The sequence below is a fragment of the Malania oleifera genome, chromosome 7 (genome assembly GCF_029873635.1).
Source record: "Malania oleifera isolate guangnan ecotype guangnan chromosome 7, ASM2987363v1, whole genome shotgun sequence".
Taxonomy (NCBI): domain Eukaryota; kingdom Viridiplantae; phylum Streptophyta; class Magnoliopsida; order Santalales; family Ximeniaceae; genus Malania; species Malania oleifera.
This window is the reverse complement of record NC_080423.1, coordinates 56,173,062-56,181,252: the sequence shown is the minus strand read 5'-3', so window position 1 is coordinate 56,181,252 and position 8,191 is coordinate 56,173,062. Positions and strand designations below refer to the sequence as shown.

At 32.7% G+C, this 8,191-nt stretch overlaps 1 non-coding gene across 1 annotated transcript; it reads right to left on the bottom strand.

The window, feature by feature from the left end:
- Positions 1–7,867: 7,867 nt before the first annotated feature.
- Positions 7,868–7,975, bottom strand: LOC131161146 (small nucleolar RNA R71). The gene has a single exon (XR_009138303.1). It is a non-coding gene; the product is annotated as a small nucleolar RNA R71 (small nucleolar RNA).
- Positions 7,976–8,191: the final 216 nt, after the last annotated feature.

Sequence of the window (8,191 nt, the reverse complement as noted above, 5' to 3'; positions counted from 1 at the left end):
TAGCTTTCCTAACTAGGTCAAAGCTAATTCAGGAGTTTTTCCGGGGCAGGTCTCCCTCTTTAGGCCCACATCTGGAATACAATAATCAATATAATTTTTCCATACAAATGAAGTGCTTCTAATCAAGCAAATATGTACCACAATACAATCTAGATAAAACGCACAAATGATAGTAGATATGCTCAGTGCCAATAACGTGTGCTAAACACTCAATCTGATGTAAATGTATAATCAAGATCTAAATTTTATTTCCAAGCAATCTTTGAAACTAAGTATTAATGTCAATCAATCACAGCAAGTTTCAAAAAGTTCCAACAAGTGTATTCAAAATATCTCAAAAATGATTTTCTCAAAATAATAGCTCAAGAGATATTTGAAAAAAATAAATAAGCTTGTGAAAAATATTTTGCAAATAAAAAATCACAAGCTTGATGAGTCTTGCAACAATGATGCAAAGACTCACTAGTTACAAGGGTTTTCCCCCACAAAGTTTTATTAGTTAAATCAGGGAAAAACCCTAGCTAAAACTCTCAACCAAAAAAAATATTGCAATAAATAACAAGGAGAGTTTAAGCAACTAGAATCACTCAAGAACACTTAGGAAGTTGGATTTATCAAGGGAATAGCAAAGAGTGAGTATATGGGTTTGGTATAGAAAAAAATATGCTCTTGGAAATTTAGAGGATTTTTTGCTAATTGAAATTGATAATCACCCTTAATTTTTGCAAATGAGCCCATATATATAGAGAAGGCAAAAAATATAACCGTTTGTGACATATAGGGAATTATTAAAAAAGTTTTAAATGAGTCTAAGAAATTAACCCTGTTTTACCCTAATTAATTGTGATAAAAATTTGGCCAACCAGAGAGTTTCGGTCGATCGAGCCATAGGTTCGGTCACTCGAACAGACACAATGGGAAAAGTAAATTTTGAACTTCGGGTGCCTGAATGTGACTTCAGTTTGCTGACCAAGGCGATTTTCCATTATGTTCGAGGTTTGGTTGCCTAGACCAAAGTTCAGTCTACCGAACTGCCAAGTTTAGGCGCCCGGGGATGATGGAAAAGTAAGGGTACGAGTTCGGTTGACCGAGGATGGTGAAGTTCTTTTTGGTTCCATCATCCGAAGTCAGATAAACTATTTGACAAGTCCACGGTTCGGTCGACCAAGGCAATTTGACTTGCTAGGTTTGGTCACCCGAAGTCTTTATGAATTTTGCCTAAGGTCCATTACTTGATTTTGATTTTACCCCAGATGACATGTGAACTATAGTGGGGTCTTGTGCACTAAGTGTAGGAACCTAAGGTCCATCTAAGGCCAATTTGAGCATATAGTCCTACCATGCATGATGCAATTATTACATTCCATATTGCATTATAGTCCAATCATGACGAATATTCAAAATACAATTACAAATAAAGTACAATATTCTTCTATCTTTCCTTAAGGTCATCATACACCCTCATGATAGTGTTCTTTTCAATTCCATGGGTAGAGTGAACCTGCATGCAAGCTCAGGGAAAACATCAGTACCAAGTGTATTTGTCATTATCAAAATAGGATATGACCACTTAGGTCAACATACTTCATTATTCTTTGATTCCCAAACATTTTTTTTATGTACTCCATTTTGAGCATCAAGTCATATTTCTCCTTTTCTTTCTTTTTGAAAATCTTTTTTGGGAAATTATCTTGGCGTCATACTTGCAAGGCTTGAGCATATATTTTTCTTGAAAAGCCTTCTTGCTATTTTTCTTAAAAGGTCAATCTTGAAGAAATTTTTATATATTTCTCCTACTCTTCTTATTGAAAATGTCCTTGGAGAAAATATTTTTGAGGTATCTTTGAGAGCCTTGAGCAACATATTCACTTATATATTCTTGCTTGAAAGGCTAGTCACAATTGATTTGCAAAGGTCAATTTGATAAAATTATTTTCCATACTCTCATCTTTTATTGAGAAATATTTTTGAGTGGATTACCATACTCTACCGAGCTTCATTTAAAAATCATTTGAGAGGGCATATTAGATTTTCATTTGTACATCTTTTCTTTTCAAGAAGCATTTATTGTACTCAAATTTCTTACATCATTTGTATTGGCAGTTCGGATTGTGAATTGTGGAGAGGTAACTATGTCTCGTGTAAGTAGCGGATTGTAAAGAGGTAGCTGCGCCTCATGTAAGTCGCGGATTCTAAATAGGTAGGTTAACCTCGTGTAAGCAGCGGATTGTAAAGGGAAGCTTTGCCTTGGTAAGAAGCGGATTGTAATGGGAAGCTTCCCCCAATTTTAGGGAGGAGAATAGTGGAATCCTCAGACAAGTTATTTTGGGGTGAGGACGTAGGCCGGGTTGGCCGAACCTCATAAAATTCTTGAGTTTGCTTCTCTTTCCCTTATCTCTTTTAGTTTCTGCTTGTGTATGTTTATATTTATTTCATATTCATTTTATTGTGAATGCCTTGGTGACTAAATATTGGATTGTGATTGATTGAGAAAATAATGAAATTATTATACTTGCTTTGTTTATTTGGACTTTCATATATCTGGTAAATTCATAATTGCATAGAAAGACCTTAAGCTTGTATAATACTACTTGTGACTTTTAAAATTAGGTCTTAGGAGACCTAAAATTTTAAAATACCTATTTCACCCCCTCTTGGGATTACACCATAACTCTCAATTGGTATCAGAGCCTCGTTGCAAAAAGCTTAACCGCTTGAGTTAAAGATTGCAATGGCTCACTGTGGTGTATCCCCATTCGGTGAGGGACAATAATTTTCTAGGTCTCCTATATTTTGTGGTGAAAATTTTACTGCCTAGAAATTAAGAATGAGTGTATTTATAAAATCAATGGATTGGAGGGTCTGGAAAGTGATTGATAAAGGAATTTGTATGCAAATGAATCAAAATGACATTAGTTTAGTGCATGCGAATTCAAATGCCATGGATATGTTATACCGTGCTTTAGATTCTAATGTTTTTCATAATATTATAGCATGTAAATGTGCAAGGGAAATTTAGGAGAAGATAGAAAAGAGGTATGGAGAGTCTAAGAAACAAAAGACCGCCACTCCGGAAGCTCCAAGCTCAAATGATTAGGTAGTGGCAAATCATGGCTAATAGCATTAATAGACGAAGAGGTATATGCTTCCCATTCTACCTCACTTAATATTGCATTTGATGATTCTTGTGTTTCCTATGATATATCATGTGTTGAATCATCTATTGAATCTAGTGATTATTCTGTTAATGATGCATGTGATGATTCTCTTGCCAAACATTGCACTATATCTTGTAATGAATCATCTGATAGCTTATGTGATATTTTTATTAATAAACCATGCAATGATTCATGTAACTATTGTGATAAACTTTGTGATGAATCATGTGATATCTCAAAAATGAATGCATGCCTTCGTATGAAGAACTAGAAAAAGCTTTATTGAAAATGCATAATTTTCTAGTTAAAGTATCTAAAAAGAATAATTTTGAAAAATGAGAATAAAAAGTTGGCAAAATAATTAGGAGAATTAAAATAATATCATGCCATTCTAGAAAATAAAAAGATTGAGAAGATATTGAAAATTATCTGTTTGGAAAGAAAAATAGAAGATCATTTTGGAATAGAATCCAAAGTTCCAAGTAAAAAGAAAAATAAACCCTTGGGAGTTAAAAGAAATAACTCTCTCAAAAAGGGTTCAATATTAGTTCATAAATCTCATAGTCATTCATATGCCCCATCTATCAAAAACAGAATATATGAGCAAAATCCTTCACATACACATAAAATATGCTCATATTGTGAAGGATTAGGGCACATTCGATATAATTATCCATTTATAGGTGCCAGAGGCATACATAGGAAAATGGTATGGGTCGTCAGGACAGCAAACCCCCTTAGGGCTAAAGGAAGAATGGACTTCGAAAGGAATTACATAAATGTTATAAAACTCTTCTTGCTTAGATTTTAGGTATAATTTTAGGGGGATAGTGATGACTAAAGGCTTTGGAAACAATCTGTGCCTAAAATGTCAAAACTTAGTATATGCATTCACTATACACTATTTTGTATACTAAGAACATCCAAAAATCAAGCCAATACAAAAATTCAGGTAATTTATCCAATCTGAGCTTAATGCATATACATCATAATATGAAAGTATTGGCTACAGCATGCTTGAGTTAAATCCACTTGCAAAAGGAATTGAAAATTGAGCTTAAGCACCCAAAGCCATATTTAAGTAATTGAAAATTGAGTAGTCATGGCTAAGTCTATTAGGCATATGATCGTGGTAGTGCATAACCGACGGGGAGCATTTCTCTTTCTTGTTTATTTAAATTAAATGCTCTCATGATCTTACTTTGCTTATGCCTATATGCCTTTGTAAGAGCAGCATTGCAACTTACTATCCATGATGTATTAAATGATTAGGTCTCTTTGATGGATAGTTAGTAACTGGTATTATGAATTGTTATTGATCGTACTGAATTGATTGATACCATCCGCGTACTGATAGTAAGCTAGGTTGTTGCATGTTTAACTTTATAGTGAAGGATGAGCACATATTGAATGAATAACTGATCTTCATCCTTGATTGAAACTGCATGCATGAGAACATACAAGTGAGCTAAGCTCTACCCTTAGAGAATAGGGTCAAATTTAAAAGTCTTGAAGACTCATATGCATCTTACATATTTAGCCTTTTTAATATTAAGGCTCTTTTGAAAACCTTGAACATCATATCCTGCTCCTAAAGCTCAATGAATAGATATGGATTGTTATTGATTTATGAGTACTATAGTATGCCTTAATATTTATAATTCTGATGCATTTGTGGTCTATAGGGATGACTATACTTATCAAATAATAAATATGGTTTATAAATATCCAGTATAGTTGGTTCTAAAAGATTTTAAAAAAATGATTTCTTATACTGCTTAGCTACTAGGTGAAAGTAATTTTTGATAAGTATAAGTAGTTCATTTCATCTAAGCTTGGATTCAAATCGAAGAGGGAAGCATCTAAAAATAAATTTCTATCTTGTTATGTTCACCAACTTTTTTGACTTAGATCTATTTTGAATTCACTATGGCATGTGGTTCATTATGATGAATTTATTTAATATTTTAATTAAAAATATATTGCTTAGCCACAAGTTCTTTGGATTAGCCATATGATCCCTATTTTAAATCTTTCTGATATTCTCTTTGGATCTATATGGTGGCATTTTTCTAGTTAATTTAGGAAATGTTATGTGTTCAAACGTCTACCAAAAAAATATTGCTTGCTTAAGCTTTGTATTAATATTTCTTTTTTAGCAAGCATAATCCCCAATACTCATTGATAATATCAAAAAAGGGATAAATTTTTTATGAACAATTTTGGCAAGATCTGAACCTACATAAGTTATATCTTCTCTCTTTCTTGTGTGCTTAAAAGTTTTCATGACCTGCTCTACATAATATCTAAAATTCATGTGTCATGAAATTTTGTTTAAACCTAAGGACTTTGGTTTTTGAATGGTCTTCTTATTTAAGAAGAAATTTTATTAGCCCTTTTGCTGATGACAAAAGGGGGATAAGGTTATTGAGAAAAATTAAGGATCATTTACAATTGTATTCTCCTACTTTGGTATTTCAAAATGGAAAATGGTAAGTGTGCTTTAAGTGAATATCTTTTTCAAAGTAAGCTTCAATACTTAAACTGCACATTGAATCACTGAACTTAAATACTCAACTTGTGAATTTCTAAAGTCTTCATGTGTGAATGTGAACTGCACTGAATATCTTTTTAATTTATGTATATTGTGAGGGGCAGTCTTGTCAGGCATACCCAATTTTGCTTATGTGTTTGTCATCATCAAAAAAGGGGAGATTATTGACTTTTTGAGTCTGATCCTTGTTTTGATTATGACAAACCACAAAATCTCACTTGTATACTTAGTGAATGTACAAGTTTATAATTCTGGGAGCACAAGTGAACGATGCAAAATGGAAGCCATAAATGCACTTCAAGCTCACACCAATCGGTGTATTCTATGGGGATTAAGAAGTGCAAAAGGCGTGAACACTTTATTTGTTTTTTAGGTTGTAATAATTAATTATGTTTAATTGTGCATGCATTCCCCATGATTTAAGTTGAATCTCAATGACCTTAAATTGACCTTAGGGCACATAAAATTTTCATGATAACATTTTTCCAAAACAAGTTTCTTAAATTGACCTTAGGGCACATAAACCCTTCATGTTTATTCTGTCGCCTTAATGAACACTTTTCTCTACCAAAATATCCTTATCTTAAATAGTGTCTAACATGAAAGTTGTGGCATTTTCTCTTAGATTTCTTTTTATATCATGTACATTCAATTTGGAGTTTAATATAAAATCTTACATCCAAAATATTGAAGAGTGTTTGCAACAAAAAAATTCCCTTCATGTTTCTTTTGTTTTATTGATGAGTAATTTTATCAATTAATCACTACTTATCTTAAAATGTGTTCAAAATTAAACTAGTGGTATTTTTACTTAGCTTTCTGTTGATACTGATAAAGTCTAATTTGGAGTTGTATAGAAAAAATTATTTCTAAAATACTGAAGGGTGCCCGCGCAGAAAGCGCCCCAGCAGCCGAAAAACGGTTAGTTTTCAAATTAAATTATATTTTAATACCTCAGCGACTATAAAACCACTAGTTTTGGTTTTTTCCTATAAATACAAGTCTAAAGAAATTGAAAAAAGTTAGGGAAAAGGATTGGAAGCATACGTCATTATTCTTTGTTTCGCAAACACTTTTTTTTTATATACTCCATTTTGAGCATTAGATCATATTTCTCCTTCTCTTTCTTTTTGAAAATATTTTTGGGGAAATTATCCTGGGTTTATACTTGCAAGGCTTGAGCATATATTCATATCATATATTTTTCTTGAAAATCCTTCTTGCTATTTTTCTTAAAAGGTCAATCTTGAAGAAATTTTTTATATATTTCTCCTACTCTTCTTATTGAAAATTTCCTTGGAGAAAATATTTTTGAGTTATCTTTGAGAGCCTTGAGCAACATATTCACTTATATATTCTTTCTTGAAAGGCTACTCACATTTGATTTACAAAGTTCAATTTGATAAAATCATTTTCCATACTATCCTCTTTTATTGAAAAATATTTTTGAGAGGATTACCCTACTCTACTGAGTTTCATTTGAAAATCATTTGAGAGTGCATAGTAGATTTTCATTTGTACATCTTTGATTATCAAGAAGCATTTGCTGTACTCAAATTTCTTACATCATTTGTATTGGCGGTTCGAATTGTAAACCGTGGAGAGGTAGCTATGCCTCGTGTAAGTAGCGGATTGTAAAGAGGTAGCTACACCTCCTGTAAGCAGCAGATTATAAAAGGAAGTTTTGCCCTGGTAAGAAGCGGATTGTAATGGGAAGCTCTACCCGATTTTAAGGAGTGGAATAGTGGAATCCTTAAACAAGTTGTCTTGGGAAAAGGACGTAGGCCGGGTTGGCTGAACCTCATAAAATTCTTGAGTTTACTTCCCTTATCTTTTTCAATTTTTGCTTATTTTTGTTTATATTTATTTCATATTCATTTTATTGTGAATGCCTTGGTGATTAAATATTGGATTGTGATTTATTGAGAAAATATTGAAATTATTATACTTGCTTTTATTATTTGGACTTTCATATGTCTGGTAAATTCATAATTGCGTACAAAGACTTTAGGCTTGTGTAATACTTCTTTTGAATTTTTAAGTTAGGACTCAGGAGACCTAAAATCTTAAAATATCCAATTCATCCCTCCTCTTGGGATTGAACCACAACTTTTAAGGCCTTCTTTAATAAATACTTTCCCAAACATAAGACCAACACTTTAAAAAGGAAAATCTCCACCTTTGCACAAAAGGATAGTGTGACTTTGTATCTGTTTTGGGAGAGATTTAAGGAGTTGTTGAGTACGTGTCCTCACCATGGGTATGAGAATTGGCACTTAGTGAGCTTTTTTTTTTAGGGACTTACACCTAGGGAGTGCCAATTTGTGAAGAAGATGTGTAATGGTGAGTTCTTGCAGAAAGATCCTGACAAGGTTATAGAATACCTTAATAAGCTTACTAAAATAGCTCACACTTGGAGTGGACCTAGGGCTACTAAGAGCACAAATAGGTCACGACCTACAAGAAACCCAAATTGTGG